Source organism: Protopterus annectens, chromosome 2.part0 (genome assembly GCF_019279795.1).
Source record: "Protopterus annectens isolate FY-2018-M chromosome 2.part0, PAN1.0, whole genome shotgun sequence".
Taxonomy (NCBI): Eukaryota; Metazoa; Chordata; order Ceratodontiformes; family Protopteridae; genus Protopterus; species Protopterus annectens.
The window spans coordinates 1,950,130,035-1,950,154,549 of record NC_056728.1 but is presented as its reverse complement, the minus strand read 5'-3'; positions in this window follow the sequence as shown (position 1 = coordinate 1,950,154,549).

Here is a 24,515-nt window from a genome sequence, read left to right as displayed (position 1 = left end):
CATAGGTTCATAGGTTCATACTAGGCTATCTGCCCTAGGGCATTTATAAGCCTAGCCAGAGTGTGTGTGGCTTTCACCACCCCTTAGGATGAGAATACTATACCCATTAGTTTGCTGTGCCTCTGTCCAGCAGTGACACAGAGATGATTCCCGGGGTAAACCTACGATCTCCCATCCACTCGTCAAGATTTCTCTTGAACAGAGTCAGTGAGGGGCTCTGCCTCACATGTACTGGGATTCTGTTCCATAGTGTAGGGAGTCTCTGGGTGATGAATCTGTCCCTCCAGCATGTCCTATTTATATCCGTGTTGAGGTTTAAGTCTCTTGCTCTCGTGGCTCTGGTGGATTTGGATTTTTTGAGGTGGAGCATGTCCATTAATTCCGGGTTGGACATGGCCTTGTATGTCAGGCACAGATCACTTCTGAGCAGACGGTATGCGACTGAATAGAGCTGGAGTTTCTTCAGTCGGGCAGCGTATGACATATGTTTGAGCCCCTTTATCCTTTTGGTGAGGAACTTTTGGGGTCTTTCCAACTGCTGCAGGTGTCGGGTAAGGTACATTCGAATGGGCGTTGTACTCAATCATTGGTCTGATAAGTGAAGAGTAAAGGGGTACAATGACCTCTCCTGATCTGGATGTGAATCCCTTCATGATCAGGTGGGCAATGTAGAAGGTCTTCCTAACCACTTTGGCAATGTGAGTGTCAAAAGAGAGGTTACTGTCAACTTGGGTCCCCAGGTCCCTGATAACTTCTTCCGTGTTTAATGGATTACCACCTATGTGGTAATTAGGGGTTACCTTGTTTTTCCCAAAGGGTATGACTATACATTTTTTGGCATTTAGCTTAAGGCCATGGCTCTGGCACCAGTTATCCATTTCTATGAGACCTCTCTGGAGGATGTCTGTGTCTGATGGAGTGTCAATTATGGTGCCCAGTTTGCAGTCATCTGCAAATTTTGTCAGCCACAATCCCATTATGTTTGCCTGCACTTCAGAAAAATAAATGCCGAACAAGAGGGGGCCCAGGACTGAGCCCTGTGGGACACCGCTCGTGACTGGCTTAGAGTCTGACATGGCACCAGCAACTCTAACCCTGTGGGTTCTGTCCTTGAGCCAGTTTGCAACCCATCTTGTAACATATGGGTTTACATCTAAGCTGGTGAGCTTTTCTATGATGCCCGAGTGGGGTATTGTGTCGAACGCTTTTGCTAGGTCAAGGTAGGCTGTGTGAACTGCCTTACCCTCATCAATGGCCTTAGTGACTGTTTCAAAAAAGTCAACCAAGTTCAAGAGGCAGGATCTGCCCTTGACAAAGCCAAATTGGGTAGGATCCAGTGTCTGTAGGTCCCCAATGTCTTTATTTATGAGTTCCATTATGATCCTCTCCATAGCCTTGCAGACAAGGCTCATCAAGCCTATGGGGCGGTAATTTCCAGGGTCCATAGAAGCACCGCCTTTGTGGAGTTGGACCACAGTTGCCGTACGCCATTCTTTGGGTACGTATCCTGTAGCAAGGCTAAGATTAAACAGCAGCCTTATGTGTGGGTTTAGTTCCTCATTGAGTTTGTGTAGCACACAGCCAGGGACACTGTCCGGTCCCATTGATGCTGTGTTTTTTGCTTTAGAGACAGCAGCTCTCACCTGGGCATCTGAGATGTTTGGGAGGCTAGACTCTGGTGGGATAGATATTTCTCCTTTTGGGGGGGAGGGAGGGGAGAAATTTGCACTGAACCTGTCTGCCAGTATGTTGGCAATGCCTGTGGGTTCAGTGATTTTTGTATCATTTTGGGCTAATTCTGAGCATATCTGGGAGTTTCCACCCAGGTTTATAACATAGCTAAAGAAGGCCTTATGATTGTCTTTTGTGTCTTTAGCAATTTTTCTCTTAAAGTTGGCCTTGGATGATTTTATGAGTGATCGTAGTTTTTTGCTAGTATTGATCAGAGATGCCTTCCCTTTTAGGGATTTTGCTCTGTCATGTAGTAGCTTTCTCCTCTTGTTGTAGAGTTTGTTTATGGCTGGGGTCCACCAGACCGGGCGTCTGCCTTTAGTGGAAAGGGTCTTGATTTTATTAGGGATTGCTTGATCCATACATTCCTGGAGGTGCTCGTAGAAGGCATTTGTAAGGGTTTCAGCAGCGTGGGTTGTGGTTTCCACTGGCTCGGGGGCCCTTGAAGGATACCACTCCAGTCTTAAGAAGTGTGAAGTTTGCTTTTGAGATGTTCTTCACTGTGGTCTTTTTTGCTGGGGTTGGGGGCGGGATGTGGATCTCCAGTGAGATTAATTTATGGTCTGATCTCACCAATGAGGGATATACTTCCGGTGTGGAGCATTTTGTCCCCATGTTTGTGATGATCAGGTCTAGTATATTTTCTCCTCTTGTGGGAATGGTGACTAGTTGTTCCATAGCATTTGAGTTTATGAACTAAAGGAACCTTTGGGCTAGGGTGTTTGGGCTTGAGTAATGTTCCCAGTCTATGTTTGGGTAGTTGAAGACACCCAATATGATGGTGTTTGGAGAGACATTCATACTCTCCAGTGTCTTCAGGAAGGCTGTGTGGGTTTCCTGAGTTTGAGAGGGTGGTCTGTAGCATGCTACAAACTGTAGGGCAGTTTTACCTATGGTTAATTGCACCTGGATGGTCTCCGATGCTTCGTGCATTGCCATTAACCTGGAGGTGTGGGTATCCTTTATGAATATGGATACTCCCCTTCCTTTTGTGGTTCGGTCTGGATTTTGGGGCCGGAACGCATGATATGAGGTATAACCTGATAGTGCTGGGGTGCTCTCAGGAGCCTTGAACCAAGTTTCAGTCACAGCACAGACATCGATGTTCTCCATACTGAGGAGGGCTTTGAGGGCGTGCATCTTGAGGTTTAGACTTCTGGCATTGAGCAGTATTACCCTTAGTTTTTTTCCATTTTTGTTTTCTAGGGTGGTAGGTTTATCATTTGAGCCTTGCCTAAAAAAGGCACTATGAGGGTGGCAAGAGCCTTTGCCAATATCCAGAAGCCCAGGGGTGACAGGTGCAAGCCGTCCCTTGTGAAGCAGCGTGGCTTGTCAAGCATGTCATCCCAGGCAGACAGACATTGGATCCCCTTAGAATGACACCAGTAATTAAGCCAATTATTAAAGCTGATCATTTTGTCTCTGTATTGTGGCATCATTCTTGGTGAGGGTAGGATACTGCTCAGGGTCAGGGTCATACCGGCCTGGGATACATAATCTGAGAGCTCCTCTATGTCTCTTTTCATGTAGTCCAGGGAGGTACGTCTCGGGTCGTTCACACCGGCATGGACAATGACTGAGTCATACTTGTACTTGCTGTGGAGGGACCTGAGTGCTTGTGTTATGTGGCTGATTCTAGCGCCCGACAGGCAGCTTACTGTGATCTTTTCCTTGTTCAGTCTGGTGAGTGGGACGTCAGTGTGTCTGACTATGGAGTCACCTATAACAAGTGTGTCTGGCATTGTGTTTGGCCTTAAGGGCTGTGACTGTTTAGTACACTGACTTTGAGAACTATGTGTTGCATGTCTTATGTCTTGAGGTGGCAGTTGCTTGGGTGTCTGCTTTGGAGGCCTCTGTAGTTTTGGTAGATTTTTGATCAGTGCCTCCGTGTATGTTTTTGTGTGTTTATGTGTTTGTTTTGCAGTTGTGATAGTTCTATGTGAAACTGGGTTTGTGGTGTGCATGGTTTCCTTCTCCTCCTGTCTGGTCTTGCCAGTCCTGAGTTGAGAGAGCTCAGCCTCCAGTTTGGCTATATAGTTGCATCTCTCACATGTATTTGTGTTTTGTGGGAGAAGGAGTGGGTTGTCTGTGTACATGAGGCAATTGTAACATTGCCTCAAGATGCCCAGATTCACCAGCTGAACAGGAGAGGACGCTAGCAACTGACCCTTCGACATGCTAGGAAAAAGTGAAAAAGTTTGCTGTGTAACTGAGTCAAAAGGGACCTATAGGGAAATGGGTACTCAAGGGAATTCTATGCTAATGTAGTACTTTGTTTAGTATATAAGTACTTTACCTATATAAAAATGCTTTAGGAGCAAGTGCTGAGCTTTTGAGATAGAGAATAGACTGTTTAGATTGCAAGTAGAGAAGTTCTAAGGGAAAAATTGAAGAGCAGACTTTACGGAGCCAGAAATAGTTTAACCTTGTTTAACCAGCGCTGCCCGATGGTGCTCTATGGGCCACTCCGCGCTAAATCACGCAAAAGCGCACTAAAGCGGGCTTTATAGCAGGGGGTTGAAAAGAGCTAGGAATTGACCCAAAATGGCCAATAGACTACAAGTTTCTGGCTGGAACCACTGCTCTAGGGACAAATAGGTTGCTCAGTGCTCCCCACTCCCACTGGTGAACAAAGAAGCTTCCCTTTATCCAAATAAGGATACGGAATAACACAGGAACCAAGCCAAAGCCCAGAGATCAGCAAAGTCTGAAGACTGGACTATTCTAGTTCAGTAAGGCGGGAAAACAAGATATTTTTTTTCAGAAAACAGAGGAAAAACAGACAGTAAATGCTATAAATGCTTTTAAACGGCTAGCGCACTTGAGTGTGTTAGCCTACAGGTAAAATTAAGCAACAAATAACTTTTTTAAAGGTGCAAACCAGTTAATCAACACAAAAACAGTTTAAATAGAATGCAGAGCTGTATAAACAGGCGGAAATGCAGTCGCTAAGCAGTAAATAATCAAAAAGCCAGAAAAAAAATACTTAAATCAGGAAAAAGTCACTCTTTTGCTCTCTGCTGCTTGTAGAACTCTGCAGGACACCACGAAGAGCGGTGCTGAGTTGAATACAAGCAAAAAAGTGCACTAAAGCGGGTTTTATTACAGGGGGCTGAAAAGAGCTAGGAATTGACCCAAAATGGCCAATAGACTACAAGTTTCTGGCTGGATCCACTCCTCTAGAGACAAATAGGCTGCTCAGTGCTCCCCACTCCCACTGGTGAACAAAGACACTTCCTTTTATCCAAATAAGGATATGGAATAGCACAGGAACCAAGACAAAGCCCAGAGATCAGCAAACTCTGAAGACTGGACTATTCTAGTTCAGTAAGGCGGGAAAACAAGATTTTTTTGTTTTTTTGTTTTTTTCTTTTTTTCAGAAAACAGAGGAAAAACAGACAGTAAATGCTATAAATGCTATTAAACGGCTAGCGCACTTGAGTGTGTTAGCCTACAGGTAAAATTAAGCAACAAATAACTTTTTAAAAGTGCAAAACAGTTAATCAACACAAAAACAGTTTAAATAGAATGCAGTGCTGTATAAACAGGTGAAAATGCAGTCGCTAAGCAGTAAATAATCAAAAAGCCAGAAAAAAATACTTAAATCAGGAAAAATTCACTCTTTTGCTCTCTGCTGCTTGTAGAACTCTGCAGGACACCACGAGGAGCTGTGCTGAGTTGAATACAAGCGAAAAAGCGCTCTAAAGTGGGCTTTATAGCAGGGGGTTGAAAAGAGCTAGGAAGTGACCCAAAATGGCCAATAGACTACAAGTTTCTGGCTGGTACCACTCCTCTAGGGACAACTAGGCTGCTCAGTGCTCCCCACTCCCACTGGTGAACAAAGAAGCTTCCTTTTATCCAAATAAGGATATGGAATAGCACAGGAACCAAGACAAAGCCCAGAGATCAGCAAACTCTGAAGACTGGACTATTCTAGTTCAGTAAGGCGGGAAAACAAGATTTTTTGTTTTTGTCTTTTTTTTGCAGAAAACAGAGGAAAAACAGACAGTAAATGCTATAAATGCTTTTAAACAGCTAGCGCACTTGAGTTTGTTAGCCTACAGGTAAAATTAAGCAACAAATAACTTTTAAAAGTGCAAAACAGTTAATCAACACAAAAACAGTTTAAATAGAATGCAGAGCTGTATAAACAGGCGAAAATGCAGTCGCTAAGCAGTAAATAATCAAAAAGCCAGAAAAAAATACTTAAATCAGTTATAGCAAATACAGTTATAACAAATGCTCTGAAATATACTGTATATTTCCAAAATGTTTGAGAAGGACAGTCAGAACACAAGAAGGTTCAGGCGAAAGAGAAAAAAAAAAAAGTTTTGTTTTACTTTTTGAAAGGGAAAAAGGAGGAACAGAAGACCTTATCAAATGTTCTCTCTGTATTAGGCAGAATGAGCTAATGACACTAGACTGGGAGGTGTGTCACAGTAGGGGCGGGCAACTGCAAAGCCACCAAGTATAAGAGCAAGACACCAACAGGGAGGGAGGGTGGGACAAAATAGCCTACAGACAGCAAGCACTAGAGAGACAAATGAAAGTTTTTAAACAGATAAGGATTTGTGAAGATACTGAATAGACAAAGTGCTTTATATATATTAAATTTTAAAAAAAGTAATCTGTAAAAATAAAGCAAAAAAGCAAATAAAGCAAAACATACACTACAAATAAAAAATCTAAAACACTTACCTTCACATTTCATATTCTTGCAGGGGGGCTACACCCTCCTGCACCACCCACACACCCCCATAACTTAAATATACCAACTCCGAGATTGCACTACAACGTCCACATGAGTGGATTTCCTGTTTTGCTCAAGTTGGACTGTTGACCATTCAGAAGTCGGCATTCTGATGTGTCGGTCATCTGACACGTCGAGCTTTTCGGCTCGCTGTTTTGTGTATCAGTCTGCTGAGATTTCGGTAATCTCAAGTAGACCCATATATATATATATATATATATATATATATATATATATATATATATATATATATATATATATATGTATACCGATCCCTCATTTTTATATGACTGAAAACATACCAACTGTCCACTGAGGCATACTCGGAATACATTTTCAGAAAGTTTATTTCACCAGTCAGTTTTTTTATTTTATTTGTCAAAAAATTTAGCTTGTGGTGTTTTTTTTCCTTGTTTTGCAGTAAAATTTGGTACTGTGTAAATGTCTTTCTGTTTATTTATTTATCTAAATTAAAGATAAGATTCTGAAATTAGAATTAGTAATTTTCCTTCAGTCCACAAACTACAGCGGCAAGTGTTGGACAGACAGATGTGCCTACTGGTGGAAATCACTGAGATATTTATCCCGCTAACATGACAGTCGAGATGTTTAATAAAGAAGTAGATATGCTTTGAATTATTTTGTTTTATGAATTAAGTCTGAACCAGCTGTGTCAATTTATATTAAAAGCTACAAGAGAGCAATAGTTATGGTAAAGAATAAATAAAGTATATTTGCTTGTCAGAATTGTGTTTATTACAACTTGATACACAGTTTATTATAGCAAGCAAAAGTTTATCATGAAACCGTCTGAAATGCTGTTGCCATCATTTGATGAGTTTAGTCTTGGAAATAAAAGTACTATTACTAACAATTTTTGAGTGTCACTGTATGACTTTTTTAACTACCAAAGCAAACATCACCTTGCAGTTTTTGTAGGGAAGTTGATAACTTTTTAGTGAATCTTTAAACAGTTAACTGAAATACCAACCAAATACAGTATAGCAAGTAAACCATTTGTAACTCTAGTATGCATAGCATCAGTTATTACCCAGACTAAGTATAGAAGCAGCAAGTATTACCCTTAACTAAGTGTTATGAATGCAACCATTTACAGAAAAACACAAACTTTTATTCAGGACTCTGAGAAACATGGCAATCCCTGAACTGTGAGAAATGAGTTTTTCTTTAAAAAGATGAAAAAAAACACTTTTATTTCACTTCTGCTTGAATATTTTTAGTTGCACTTATATTGGCCTGTCTGGTGATTTTTTTTGCACTTTTCTGCATTTTTTTCCATGTTTTAGCCAAAAAAAGTTTTCTGTCTTGTAGCTTCATTTGCAGTTGTGGGAGGACTGTGAATTACTTCAAGATCTGAGCATCTTTTATACATTACACTGTATTTCTATCTCCATAAGTAGAATTACTTGTAAATGTTAGGCCTTTGTATTTGAACTCAGACTGAGACCTTAATCTTGTAGTTTTATTGGGATTTGTGGAAGAACTGTAAATTGTGGGAGAATTGTAAATTATTGCAGAATCATTGCCATATTTACCCATTTTTTACTGCTTGTTTCCAAAAGCAGTGTTACTGGTAAATCTCGGCCTTGTCTAGTACCTTCGTCTGTATTTTCAGTTGCAACATTAACAGTATTGAAATATTTGCTGCAACATCTGTGCTTCTACATCTCTTTATATTCCAGTTTTGATGCTACAGTTTTATATTCTGCTTATCATTTGCCTGCATACATTTCCATTCCTGTGCCTTTCTGTTTGTTACTTTGCTACTGTTTTTCCTCTCTTCTTGAGCTTGCCCCAGGCCCCACTGAGACATTAAGTACTGCTCTTCACACCACTCCCAGCTGATTGTACACTAATCACACTTTTCCCTGTCCCTGCTATAAAAGAACGTTTTTGAAATTCTAACCTACCTGTGTTCATTGACCTGTACCTCAGAGTCATAGGGCTAAGACAACTGTGACTTGCCTCAGGTTTTGAAGACACAGAACTTCCACTATTGGCTTTATTTGACTGGCTCCCTTTCTAGCTAGTCTGCTATAATCAGCTCAAAGCTACACCCACCTAGTGTCTTTTATTCAGGACTCTGAGAAGAGTAGAAAGCCCTGAATTAGACAGCACATCACAGCTTGTTCTACTCAGTCTATACTGGGTTGTCTGTGCAAAAGCTTTTTTTTCCCCTATGACTCTGAAATCTAGGTCTGAGGCTGAAATAAATAGTGCTAAGCACAAATAAGTGCACCTCAAGCTGCAGTATACCCCTGATCAAATAACCAGGCATTTCCCCATCTCTTAGTAGTACATCTACTTAAACAATATCCTAAACAAACTAGAGTCCACACAGTTACAATTACCTGTGCTTCCCTGCATCACTCTTGTGTACAACATGGACATCCTATACCTTCTGCCGTATGTCTGATTGAGATGGGTTCCATGAGACAGTGTAAGAATTGTCTCATTCTGCCTAATGATCATATGCTACTCAAGCAGTATAACATGATGTGTGACAGATGTACACATATAACTCCACTGGAGGTAAAAATCTTACATACAGTAAACTCAGACATCAAAAACTGTCAGCAGTACACCACACACTATAACTCTCTACAGGGCCGGTGTTAACATTTTGGTGGCCCCCAGCAAATCCCAAGTCATGAGCCTCATGGACATTTGCAGTCTAAATATCACCTTGTCACAGCCACCTCTCTTAATCAACCCTTTAGTTCATGCTGCACAGCTTTAGTAGTACACACTGACTGAACTGTAACTACAATGTCTCTTAACATTACAACAGGCCTGTGTACCACACTATGTTGACTCACCCTTAAGAAGAACATTTACAATAACTGACATTTCTAGTAATGATACATTACAACAAGTATGTACAGGGCTGCACGTAAGTGAAATGGTGCCCTAGCACTACCTATTATTTTACTCTCCACACACTCACACTCACCCACCACGCACACACAAGCACACATATCCTCCAGTGACTCCTCCTTCCCCCATTTCCCCCCAATTCTAGGCTTCCTACATCACATACAATATTGTTTTCTTCCCTTTCTCACATTTTTGTCTTACTCTTCAGCTTTTTAAGAAGCCGTGTCTTCCTATATGTTTGAAGTGTATTTAAAATTTTTTTTTTACATAACATTTTCATCCTTTTCATTCCATGATGACTTGAATAAAAATTGTGGTTAAGGAACGAAATTTGGTGTTGGTGTTCATGTTTAGTTTTCCTTGAATCCTTTCAAAACTCCTTATCTGGCTAAGACAGCACTAAGACAGCACTATAATAACTGTGTAGGAAATAACTCAGTTGCAGCATTGGATTATAGGGGCTCTGAGGTGCATTTTAGAGAAATTTCCCAAACTTTACAGCTAGTGATTGCCTGAATAAAAATCATAAGTAGGAAAATAATTTAAATCTTACTTCTCCTTTCTTTCAAGGAAGACTTAACTTGTGTCCAAAGCTGAATGTTCCAAACTGATAAAAAGTAGCTCAAATTAAACTAACAAGATATTTATTTGTGACGATACACAAATCCCATTTGGAAATACTGCCTTCCTAGCCCCCATCCCCCCCCAAAAAAAATCATTGCTGGTGCATCCTTTGGTGTTAGATCAGGATGAAAGCAAAGGTTCAAATGGCCACAATCATGTATTTCAAGTGACTGCTATCATAAATGTACACAGCATACCTCCTCACTCCTCGCCCTTACCATCCAAAGGCAGCCACCTGTATACATGCCAGATGTGTAATTGTGAGGAAAATTAAAAATGGTGATAACAGTAATGTGTTCCAGCTAGTGGCTCCTAGATTATACACTGCTCCTATACAAGCTATACAACCTTTGCACACCGCTAAGGTCTGTGAGAAAAATAAAAGAAACAATGAGCATACTGCTCCCGGCCCCAACAGCAGTTTTAATGACCTCCTATGCATACCTCTGAGATTTGATGGTTTTAAAAATTGAACAAGTAATGACCACACCATCCCCAGTCCCCCATACAAGTTACAGCAGCTATCTGTACACACCTCTGAGCAGGGATGAATTTGAATGGGTGAGGTTGAGGGCAGAGGGCACCACTAAGTTTATGTCAAAATCCATTTATACAGCCTGGGTTGCAGGAACCATCAGACCCCTAGAAGCTTTTAGTGACTGAATGTTTTCTGACATATTTTATGCCTTACTTTTTTAAATATAATTACTTGTTAACTGCATTTGTTTACTTCTACACAGTAGAGTTATGCATGTACTTGCCATTATTGTATGTGTGATAACAATCAGTGATATTGTTTTCACACACACACACACACACACACACACACACACACACACACACACACACACACACACACACACACACACACACACACACACACACACACACACACACACACACACACACTCTCCATATTAAAAAAATACAGCCAAGAATTCAAGCAGAACAAAGCTCTTTGAAATTGCAGTGCTACTCACTGCACTAATGTGACAACGTACAGTTGCTTTCACACACACATCCTCTTCCTGCTAAATTACCAAAGATAGCCACCTTTCATGTGTAATGTCTATGTTTGTGATGATAAGTGAAAGAAATTATGAACAGCTTATTACTCTTAAATAAACAGCACCCCCCCAATCAAAATCACAATGCCGATGATCTAGGTGCTAGAAAATAAATTATAGCCAACTTGTTACTATTACTCTGCAACCCCCCCCCACACACACACACACACACACGTGCACAAACATAAGCCATAGTAATACTAATTTTGCACCGATTACAGCAAACAACAATGAACTGTGTAACACTAGTATAGCGACACGAGATCAGTAACTGCTGTTTAGCAGTAAGGGTTAAGTCACTTCTATACACTTCATCAAGGAGTACTGCATACCTGTCACTGTCCCTGATTTCACAGAATGTTCCTGATTTCGCTTGATATTTTTGCCCTGTCCTTCATAAAAAGGTGTGAGTTACTGTTAAATCATATAGGATCACAGATAATGAATAAATCCAGACATCAGAGTTTCATACTTATTATTGTCCAAATAATGCAAATTAATGTAAAATATGTTATTCTATGAACTTTTTAAGTACATTAGAGCAATATCTAAAAACTTTTTTTTGATTTTGAGCCTTTATTCTGTCATAATTTTAGCTTTGCCCCAAATTCTTGAGCAAAGAAGTTGAGTTATTGTCTGCCAGTATTTATACAACTCCCTGAAAGAGAAAGCTATCCCTGAAAATCAGGAGCATCCTATCTTCCTAAAACCAAAGCAAAGCACTTAGATCGATCATTTTGAGCTGCAGATCTGTAGCTTTTACTTTGCTCATTTTCATTCACTGATTACCAGCTTGGAAAATTAATAATCTTTTTTTTCTCCTCATTCCACACCCCCCCCCAGCAGCACCTTTTGCAGGGGCCCAGACAGTCAAGAAAGATTGAAGGGCCCCCTGCATCCATGGGTATTGCAGGTGCTTAAATCTGGATATAATGTTAGTTTTAATGGAGAGAATGCCCACCAGCAGCATTTAATAAAGTCCATGGCACTGTAATTGGTAAAACATTTAATGAAATTGTGAAGCCTGCTACTTGACATACCACTGTTATGACAGAGACATCTGTGAATTTTAAAGGAGAAGAAGTGTTGCTGCTCTGTAGGGTTTTTCGTCATATGAGTTATACTACCCACCTGGTTTGTTAAGCAGACAAGGTTTCTGTACTAGCTTTTGTTGGTTTAACAAATGTATAATAACATAGCAAAATAAGACAACTGACTGTGGTTTTGGCCCCTAGCAACCACAAGGTTCACTGGTGGATAAAAGCCAGCTATGCTCACTGACACATAATACATCACAATACACATAATCCATCATATGGTCATGTTCTAAAATTAACTTGCCTAAACCTCAGTGAACCACCAGCACAAAGCACACTTAGCAAGTTAAACCTACCACCTTCTGTCACAAAAAGAGTCTCAAAGGCATGGATGCTAAGCCTGTAAGGCAAGATCTACCTAACAAAACATTCTAGTTATAGGTGACTACATTGTAAGACATACAGAAGTACCTCTTATCAGGCTGAGCAAGGAAAGGGTAATGGAGCCATCACATCACAAATACACTCAAGTCCTTGAACAACAAGGGCTGATATGAATTTGTCATAGTATGTGTGGGTATCAGTGACTTGAGATGTACCTCCATGGATTATATGAAATGAGACAATGGAGCTCTCAGACTACATGTCCCAGGAAGGTATGAAGCTAGGATGCAGCAGCATTCAATGTACTTCAAGGATAATGCCACAATATGAGCAAAAAATAATTGATTTCAATAATTGGATAAGTTTTGGTGTCATTCAAAAGGGGTCCAATATTTGTCAGCCGGGGGGATATGATTGATAGACCGGGCTGCTTTGCCAGGGATGGCTTGCATCTGTACCTTGTAGGATTTTGATTATTGGCAAATACATTCTTCACCCCAAGGTTCCTTTTATAGACAATGGCAACCTGGTAAACCTATCACCAAAGTGAAGTATGCAAAGGGGAATATGAAGGTGTTATTGATCAATGCTAGGAGCCTAAACAAGAAACTTCACTCTCTACAAACTCTCTTCTCCCTGAAGGATGCAGATGTATGTGTAGAGACTAAGACACAGTTAAATAAAAACTGGAAATCACTGTGGATCTTCTGGGCTATGACACCTTCCACATATTTAGACCAGGTACTGCTCAAGAGGATAAAAGGTGCAGTTGTCTCATTCTTTATCCAGAAGAGACTCATATCAAGGCTGGTAAAGCAATATGATGCACTAGATTCTCATGTCCAAATAACCATAAAAAATGTCCCATACCATGTATTAGCTAGTATAGAATTTTCACTCTTTGTCTAGGAACCCCGCAACACCTATCTGCAGGAAATGGAATCACTCAATAGTAAATCCAATACCATTTTCCTAGGTAATTTAAAACTAACTAACTATAGACTGGGAAAGTTACACCAACACTAGTGTACAAGCACAGATGTTCCTGGACTTAATACAAATGCAGTGGAACAGTCAGACTACTCACTAGGGGGACAGCATCTTGGATCTTGTTCTTACTACTATGGGATTATAACTAAAAACTGAACGAACGGACTAAACCGTTTGAACTTAAAAACTTGTAAAACCAAAGTAGCGAACTGGATTATGACCACAAAAGAGGCACAAATACGTGTTTAGTGCTTTCTTCCACTTTAATATAAATGTGAACTTCTTCAGAAAAGACACGAGCCCTCTCAGTTCATTGTAAACTCTTAGTCCATCCTACTTACCTGATGATAAGATACAGAATGTGAGGTAGTAATCATTAGACAATTTGTAAGTATCATCATGTGAGTAACATGACAGTGGCAACTGTCGTACACACAGAATTTATTTTTATTTATTTTTAAAATGTGTTCAGCATTCGTATGGTTGTTTGATTTTTGGAAAAACACATAAGGACAATTATGGTGACAAACATTAGTGTATTAGACAGTTGGCCATCTTGGGTGGGTGTAAGTGTTGATGATGTACAAACAAAGTGAACGTCAATATACAAATTTATGTAGTTGGTCTATTTGGTCATATTAGCATTTCCACGGAGCGCATCTTTGTGTTGAACAAGTGAGGGTGTGATGTGTGTGTGGGTGTGTGTGAGTATGTGGATGTTTGCGAGTGTGTCCACGCACACATTCCTTGTGGGTGTATGTGTTTTTGAGAGTGTGAGTACAGGTGCGCACGTGTGAATATGTTGATGTACATTGCATATAGTTGGATATGAACGCACACAATTATATGTTTATTGTATGTTAAATTGAGTGTCACAGACATTCATTTTACATTTTATATTTTATTATGTGTGTGCACCCAACGGAACAGGTTTGATTAGACAATGGATTGTTGATATATAATGTAGATATGAAGAAGTTCATCAGTTCAAGAATGTTTATAAATTCAAAATTGAGATTGTTATGGTGAGATACATTTAAACATCATTCACACTAATGGCTCATTCAGAGCTAAAACACTGAAAGTTATAAGATTTGGTTCCATTTCCAGACAAGTGTGAAAACATTTGTTCGCTATAACATTATTAGAAAACATTATGTAGAAAAGAATTGTCATAATCAATTATTCAATAAGAATTAAATTACGCTCTTATGATATCACATCCTGTAAGTATGTATAAAAGACACGAGTTTGAGAGGGCTCGTGTCTTTTCTGAAGACGTTCACATTTATATTAAAGTGGAAGAAAGCGCTAAACACGTATTTGTGCCTCTTTTGTGGTCGTAATCCAGTTCGCTACTTTGGTTTTACTATGGGATTATCTTTCACCATCCCTTTCATATATGTCATTTGTTAAGTCTGACCATAAATCCATCTCCTTCTAAATAAAACTGAGACCAGATAGCCCTTTCACACAAGGTACTCTTAGAAATTTCTCTAATACAAACTAGCTACTCCTAAGTAATACATTGGCAAGCTTCAAATATCCAACAAACTGAGTTAACTCTGTTAAATATGCAGAAACGTATACTTTTATACTATACCAGCATGTAAATAGTTGCACAGATACAGCTGTATTTCACAGAAACAAATGCAGTTTCAAACCCCAGAATTACCCTCCCCTTTGGTAGAGCCATAATATCAACAAGTTTTAGAATAAAAGGAAGATAATTTTGACTAATAATAAGAGGATCAATTCCAAAAATGATAGAGACCTCATCATTGAATTGGACAAACAACTCAAGAGCTTAATAAAATCTGCCAAAGGATGTTTGAGGCAAAAATAGCCATTGAAGCCAAAAACAATCACAATGCCCTTTTTAGTTACGATTGTAATCTCAGAAGCACAATGCAACAATGCACTGAGTTGATTATGAACAATGCTACCTACACTGTGGCTGAATATTTGGCTAACCTTCTGGCCAATAAATCCAGCTCTTTACAATTCTCTCTTCATCTATCCTATGAGATATACCTGAAGCTGACTTGTGTCCAGCTAGGACAAGACCATGTCCTGAAAATGCTATTAAAAGATAAAAATACTGCATCAATCAGTCCTGGCAATATCCCTCAATGTATATTAAATAGCATGAAGCATGATATGGCCGCCCCCAAAACTGTCCAACCTTAGGGTCCATACAGGTTCTGTTCCAAATGAATGGAGAACAGCTTCATTCCCTGCATAAGAGAGAACCTCTTATAGACCCAGGCAATTACTGACCTATATATCTGACCAGCCTCATATGCAAAGCCATGGAAAGAATTATCATGGAACTACTCAATAAGGACATAGGGAACCTGTAAACAATGAACCCATCTCAGTTTGGATTTTTCAACGGGAGGTCATGCTTACTTGACCTGCTAGACTTCATTGAAAAGATCACCATAACAATGCATGAAGGTCAAACAGGAAATACTGCACACCTCAACTTGGCCAGGGCTTTTGACACAATCCCACACTCAGGCTTGGTAGAAAAGCTAAATAAACTGGGGATAAACCCCTACATTACCTCATGGATTGCCCAGCTGACTAGCAAATATGACACAGATCAACACAAGGGAAGTTACCTCCACAGAGAGACCACTCACCAGTGGAAGTCCCCCGTTGTCCGGTGCAGGGACCTCTCCTATTTAGCATCTATTTTCTGAAGTAAAAGACAATATCAAAGGGCTCTAGCTGACTGCGTTTGTGTATAACTGCAAGCTAAAAGCAGTTGCTGAGTATACAAATGACTTAGCCATCCTGGAGGAGGGTTTGTCCCAAAATGAATAACTGGTGCCAGAATCATGGATTCAAAGCAAATGCTGAAAAATGCATTATTGTATCCTTTGGAGGTTGTCAACCCCAGGGATCTACCACATTACCAGTACGCCCTTGACAGTTGACCCATTTATTTGGGATTTGGGAACTTATGGTGGACAGTGACCTAACTTTCAGCCAACATGTGTTCACTGTTGTAAGAAAGTCCTTCTGTATGGTGGACCTTGTAAACAAAGGGACTGCACTTAGATCTAAAGCTGTCATTTTCTTACTTTAATCAGTCCTCATTCAGGCAATCATTGCGTATAATGGCCTTTTTTGGGATGTATCAACAACTGGAACACCTGCAGAGATACCTTTTTAAATGGAAACAAGGCCTATACTATACATCCTATATGGACCACTTCAAAGCCCAGTCACTATACTCAGTATCCTACAGACTGCTAAGAAGTGACATTTTTAAAGCAAAAAAGGTATCCTTTGAGCCAGTACAGGTGGACCAACTGCACATCAGCAAGTCAAATGTGTCCCACAGGGTGCCACTGCTCTGGAACAGACTCCTCACATGCATAAAACAATGGTCATCCTTGTCCATGTTCAAGTGCAACTAGGATCTATGGATGGGTAATAGAAAATTTACCACAGGACTGCTTCCTGTACTATTAATGGACAGAAGCAGCTCCTAAATGCTTTATCCCGCAATGACAAAAACTTTAACCCTTCAACCTTCATACATTCTCTGAAAGCAATCAACTGGAATATCCTAAAGACACTACCCCTAGAAGAGGCAGTTACTCACTTTAACTCTACCTTCCTAGAAATACGCCCTCTAAGAACAAAAGAATAAAACAAATTCAGCCCGAAACAAAGCTTGGGGACTCTATCTTAGAAATAAAACCCCAGAACAACATAAGCATACAAAACCCTCCGTAACAAAGTAAAAAGCTGATAATCTCTGATAGACAGAAATATTTCTTCACACTCCAAAACAACAACAAAACCAACCCTCAAAGATTACCCTCCTTAACCCCAGTAAGCCACACACCCCAAACCCAGACCCAAATAGCCCAGACTTAGATCTAGCTACACAGTTCAACTAACCCTCCCTTAATTCCTCTATCTCCTCATTCTCTTCATCTCACTGTCCATCTTCCACCACATCCACTATTCAAAACCCCTCTTCACCCTCATCTTCCTCAAATCCTCTCTCTCCATTCTCATTTAAACCTATACCCACTTCCACCATAAAAGGATAATATCCCTCCTACTTCCTACCTATCCTTGAATGCACAGTGCCCCAATTGTGGAACATAAAGGAGGTAACAATTGTAACATCAACAACTTCTATTGCTATCTTGTCTTCTAGAAAAGTGCATCCAGCTTCAACTCCTTCCACATCTGTTAGAAACATGGATTCAGGCCTCATCATAGTACCATGACAGCCCTCCTGTCCTTTCTTGAGACTGTAAACAAGCTCGCGATCACAACCACAGCACATCTACCCTATGACCTCCCTCTCCAAGGCCTTCGACACTATCTCACATAGCTACTCTCTTATCCAAAACTCACACAACAACCTTTCTCCCTCCTCCATAGATTGGTTTTCCAGCTACTTATCTAATAGACACCAAGCTGTAATTTGGAAGGCCACTTCCTCATTCCTAGTACCCCACTGGAGTCCCAAGGATCTATTCTAGGTCCCTCCTCTTTAATATATTCATCAATGATTTCCACAAATCTATTCCATTTGCTAATATCATGATGATTCTACCATTATCTGCTCTGCCACCTCTTCCTCTTCACTCCAAAACTCATTACTGAAGATTGGATGAAAACAAATCACTTAGCACTCAATGCCTCCAAAACAAAACTAATGGTATTTACCAATTTCAACTCTCATCTTCAACTTAATATTAAAAACTCATCAAAAACTAGGTATGCTATCTTACTAGCTCCTCCAAAATCACTCGCTTCCTCCTTTCTTATCCCTCCATTATTGTCTAACATTCAGACATCACTAAAACCAACTCTCCTCCTGTTATAACAAAAATAGCCATAGATCCTCCACCCACCACTGTCTCTCAACTATCTAATCATCTCTCATATATATACGAGACCTTAGCTCATAAGCTCATTCTCAACCCCTCTCTTTGTCCCTCCCTATCTTCTTCAAAACCTACTGGAAATTCATAAACCATCTTATCCCAGGTAAACACTTACTATCCTGTAACCTCTCCGTCTTTGGAACTCACTCCCACCATCCATTACCTCTAACCAATACATGTTCAAAAACAGCTCACTCACATCTAATTTCCCAATGGGATTGCTCTTGCTCCCACCCCTCATAAATACATCACATCCTTCCACCAATATGCTTACAGGACCAACTTTTATCTAACAAAGCTTGTGTTGCCTCTGTTTCCACCCTTTTAGGTACTTCCTGCTGCAAAACTCATTTACTTCACATTAATCCTCTTTGTTTGTATTGTTCTGAATGTTTATGAACTGTGAATTTAAATGTTTTATCTACCACTTTTCTATAAATATTAGCAATCTTGTATAAACCTAATTCTGTGTGTGTTGGAGCTTTTCTCCCTATGACTATTATCTACCATTTTGTATAAATTTTTAGCAATCTTTGTATGTACCCAATTTTCTGTACTGGAGCTTTTCTCCCCAGGACTCCATTGAAAACGGGTTCTTTGGGCCCAATGGACTATCCTGGTAAATCAACTGCAAATAAATAATAAATAAATAAATAAATAAATTATCCCATACATGGGTCCCCTCACATGGTATGATCCCAGTTGTTCTCACTAGGGCTAATTTGTAATTGTCAACCACAGGATAAATAAAGCCAAACTAACACAAATCGGGATAGGCTAATTCAAACACCAAAAGTGGAACTGGTTAGTACTTACCTATGAACTGAATGAGTAAGAACAGTATCTCATGCAGACAATTTTTAAGATAAGGCTAGATGATCATATAAAGATTATAAAGCACATAAATGAGTTAAAATATTTTTCATTCTTTGATGGATTTATAGCCTAAATGTGGAATGATCCAATATGAGAAAATGTGAAGCTATCTGCCCTAATACCATAAACGTTATATAGCTATATACCTGTATAGCTAGATACCCTGCACTATTAATGTTCAGTCATCACTTTGCAAAAAAAAAAAAACAAAACAAGTTTTTCTAGCACAACTGCAGAAAGCAGACTAAATTAATCATGCTACTAAAAAATATCTGATATTCTGTTGTTTGCTATAGCTAGAGAAGTCTGGCATATAAGAATTTACTATGCTCTGTATATGGATAGGATACACATGATTATCTTTAGCAAGAAGTAAGTGTGATATGGTGAGAGAGAGGCAAGCAATAGCATAACTGTCTCTCTGTAATATTGCATTTAAACATCAGGCTAAACACTAGAAAATTATACAACAGGCCAAAAGAGAATGCTCATGCCTGGCAGATTAAATACCTTTCTTGAAAAGTAAAGAACAGTTCAGTTGCAAGAGTAATTATATGCTTGGTGCTGAGGGAAGGATGTATAGAAGCTAATGCCTCCAAGAACTGAGGAACAGTATAATGGTTTATTGCGTAAGTACTGCATCTCAAAACCAAGAAAATAATATTAACATTTATTTTCTTGAGCTGCTCTTTCTTGCTAATGGTACTATTAGCGGTTTTACAGTTAAGCCTCAGATATTGTAAACAGTATTCTGTCTATGTTGGGGGACTTCATTAGCAAATCTCTTCTGTATGCTTTTTCTTCAAGGCACAGCATCCTTGCAGTGAAAAAAAAATAACATTTTCAGGAGTGCAAAGGTGATCTGTTTTTGTCATTTATAAACTGAACAGCTCAAGTATGTGCATTTTTCAAATGTTTGTTCCTGAAGTGTAATTTATGTGATCGTATGGCTGGATAACTGGCAGGCAAGCTTTCAGGAAATAACCATACATAGTGGGTCCTCTTGTTCTACCTTATCTCTATTCACCTAAATTTGTTCTTACCTAAATACCCTTACTGCTGTACAAAAGTTTATAAAGCAGCATCTGTTACACTTTGCTGTATTTACATTCCATTTACTTTTCTGACATTTGCTTTTCAGCTGAGCCTTAGATTATAGGATGAAACATCTGTCACTGCTGCCATTTCTTATAATCTATCTTTTAGCATTTGCTGTAAAATGTTTAGTATGTCAAACAGAATTTCTTGTTTGTTCACCTGCAACTGTAAACCTTGTAGGCCTACCACCAAGCCTGAAGGTAGTCAGTATGTTGGGAACCTCCAAGTAACCTGCTCAGTTCCCTGTTTTAACAGACCCATCACAGTAACATTTTAAATCTAATTATAGCAGTTAATCTCTGCACATTTTGAGGATCACACATTTATTTCTAGCTTTGAACTTTAATATATGTTAAGGCTCCATGTGTGTACAACACACATTTTTTCATTCACACATATTCATAAAAACAGCCACCTAGCATTCATTCATAAAGAGCCAGCATATTCAAGCAAGTATGCATGTATATACAGCCAATTGGATGCTGAGACATTTCCTCATCCATAAAACACAGTCACACTTCATTCATTCATTCATTCATTCATTCATTCATTCATTCATTCATTCAGACTTACATACAGCCACTGTTTTTCTCTCACTCAGCAGTGTATTGAATGAGAAACAGCAGCATAGGCACTTAACTAAAATGTATCAGTGTTGTATGCATAAAGGCTGAGCTGTGACAGCTTTAAATATGTACGTTCCAAGGTTAAATCTTTGCATATACTTTGTGTGACAAAGTAAAAAAGGAACAGTTTAACTTAAATGTGTTTCTTCCAAAGATGTATCCATGTGTGAAATATTTGGCTGCTTAATATACGTTACAAAACATCGGTGGCAATATAGGTCTGCTTGCAAAGAAGTAACATTTTGCTGGTTAGTGTCTGTTAGGACACTAAGATGCAACAATACAATCTGCAGTTCACATCTGAGATTTTTTGATGATGAAAACTGACAATTCTTTAAAAATATCCCACTGTTTAGAAAATAAATAAATACAAGACAAACAACATGAAGACAAATCATACCAACTGGAAGGTGTTCATTTTTTCTAATATTTTCTGCTTGCAAAATGCTCAGCTGTATATGTTTTTCTTATGATCTACTTTCCATTAATGATAGTCTTGTTGTATTTTATTGTATCATTGGGCTATGCTGCTGTTGCTATTAGTAATAGAAAGCTAAACTTATAAAATATCTCTCACTACATATCACAGGGTTGTGTTTATTGCCAAATATGTATGTCAGAATTTTTTTGTCACAAGAGCAAATATTATTTGTTATGTATGGTGGTAGAATATACTACATTTGAACCAGCTAAGGAAATATTTGTTTTCGGGGTTCACCAAAGACATATGATATGCTTAGATAAGAGATTTGCTCATAATTATACTATCAATGAGTAGAAAGTGATGGAATCAAAATAAAGCTTACAGAATATAACTAATCTCAGCTAGTAGCATTAACCTTCCCTGCTATAGTATCACTCTTTCTAAGGCTTACTAATGATCATTCACAAGGAGTGCCTTCCAAACACACTATGTAAGAACAAAACTAGAAATTACCCCTTATTATGTAGGATGTGTAAAATGGATGTTAAAAATGTTTTAGTCATTTAGATGAGCTGTGTCATAAAAGATACCGTGAGCATTTAAGCCTATTCAGGGCTGATAATTTCATTTTTAACATACATGCAAGTTACATTTCTGTAACTTGAGCAGAAATGTTTTGAATACCAGAAATATATTTTAGTTTTGATAATTTGTTATTCAGTGCTCGTCTTTATTGATCAGCAGAATCATTACCATATATAGGCAGTAATGAGAAAAAAATATATCAAGAGAGAAAAAAAGAGTTAAAAGTAATGTATACCGAAGAGACCTTGATAAGGAGATAGCTATTGCAACTCATATTAATTTAGTAGTTCTGTAGTGGTTCCTATTAACATGCTTAGTAGGATCACTGAATACTGTTGCAATTGAGGGTGAAGCAGGTACTGCTAAAGACAAATAGAATTAGAACTAATCTATCTAAAATATTGCAGCTTAAGTAATCTGCTTAGCAGTATACTACTGACAATATTTTAAACTAACAGCTTTGTAATAACATCTGATTATATTTTTACAGAGACAAGCCCAGGTGCATTTCTTTTATTGTGAACAGTGGACTGTAACTGTAAATATCACTGCCTCTCCCTTGATTTAATCATACAGATGTGCTTCAACTAAAGTTTCACTTTTTTGAGCTTACACGTTAATTAATTAAAATTCTGAAATTTTATGAAGTGAGTCTGACTATCAATTTTCTTTTTGACATGTGGTGAATTACTTTGCTTGATTGGTTGATCTGTTTACACAAAGCTTCAATGTTTATGTGGCCTGATATAGCTGGGATCTTTATTTCAAAGAAACAAGGATGACATAATTGCATCAAATAATAGTCCATAACTTATAAACATTATAATGTGGACAATTACAGGTAAAAAGTATGGGTGACCCAATGGTGGTCCTGTAGGCCTTGTTAGTACCAGTGCCCAGATTGAACCTAAAGAAGATGTTTGCAGCTAGAAATTTACTTAGCATGAAATGAATGGAAGACCTTTATTGGTCACTGTTTGATATGTACGTGTCATCCAAAGGGAATATCTCATAGCAAAGTTAGTTTTGAATGGAATGAGTTCGTTAAATGAACAAATTTTGGAGGCTTGTGGCAGTGTCATAAACTTTTTCTACGTGCAAGCTTTAATGTGAGAATCAGTTCTTTTAGAAACTTTAGAGAAATCTTAAAGAGGAGATGCAGAAGGAAATCTATCAATATTATTAGATATTGTATGTAGACATGATCTTTGTATAGGTAAAGTGTCTTGTATACTTGGATATTATATTTTTGGCTATACTTGTATGGCCATCACAGCTACATCAGTAATTAATTATGCTTTAACTTCTCCCCAAATAGGACAGTGGTCACTCTTAGTTTGAATATGAGATCAAAAGAACGTTCTTCAATGCTGGTAAATAATTGAAAAATAATTGAAAAGACAACATTGAATTTAAAGTACTTTAAAAAGAAGAGTATATTTGTTGAGGAGTATTTACATACACAGACAAAGAAGTGTAATAACCAAAAAAAAAAAAAAGACTAGGTAATGTTAAATAAAGAGCTCCATGAGGAATTGGTTATAACAATTAGTGGTGGGTTAGGACAAGTGTCATAAAGGATAATTAAAGAAAAAATTAGTTTGATAAAAGGATTAAGCATATATGACTTGAATATATTGTAAAATTGTAGGGAAATGACTGAGGAGGAAAGGTAATAATAATTATAGGTTCATGGGAGATTACTATGCTAATGGTTTAAAAGCCCATTATAAGCCTAGCCAGTATAACCCAATTTTACCCAATATATGCCCATCTAAGGGTAAGAAGATGGCATGGATTTGTGCCTGTGCATTGCGTATCTTACAGATTGCCCTATTCATAATGGACTTAGGCACTACCCCAGGTGTGAATTTGTGATTCCCCATCCATTGATCCAAACTGTGTTCAAAGAGGCCAGTGAAGGGATCTGCTTAATGTGAATAGGAAACCTGTTCCAAAGAAGAGGCAATCTATGAGACACATATCTGTTTCTCCAGCATGTCTTGTTTGAGTTGTTGACTAAGTTTAGATCCCTAGATTGGGTGACCCTCATACTGTTTGACTTGCAGGTGTGTAGCAGCTTCATCAGGGCTGGATTTGTGAGTGCCTTGTAGGTCAGACATATGTCACCCCTTAATAGTTGGTAGGAGACAGAGTAAAGGGGTAGGGTTTTTAGCCTATCTGCATAGTTCATTTTGTTTGCACCCTGTATTTTCTTTCTGAGGAACCTCTGAGATCACATCACTCCATCTGCTGTAAGTGTCTGGTCAAGTACACGCCAGATGGTACCAAATGGTGCATTGTACTTGATTATTGGTCTAACGAGAGCTGAGTACTATAATTTCCTTGGATCTGGATGCCATACCTTCACTTATAAGTTGTGCCACATAAAAGGATCTCCTCACCACTGTGGACATATGGTGGTCATATTTCAGGCTTCTATCAATCTGTGTACCTAGATCTCTCACCTCTAAGTCCACTCTAAGGGGTTTGCTATTGA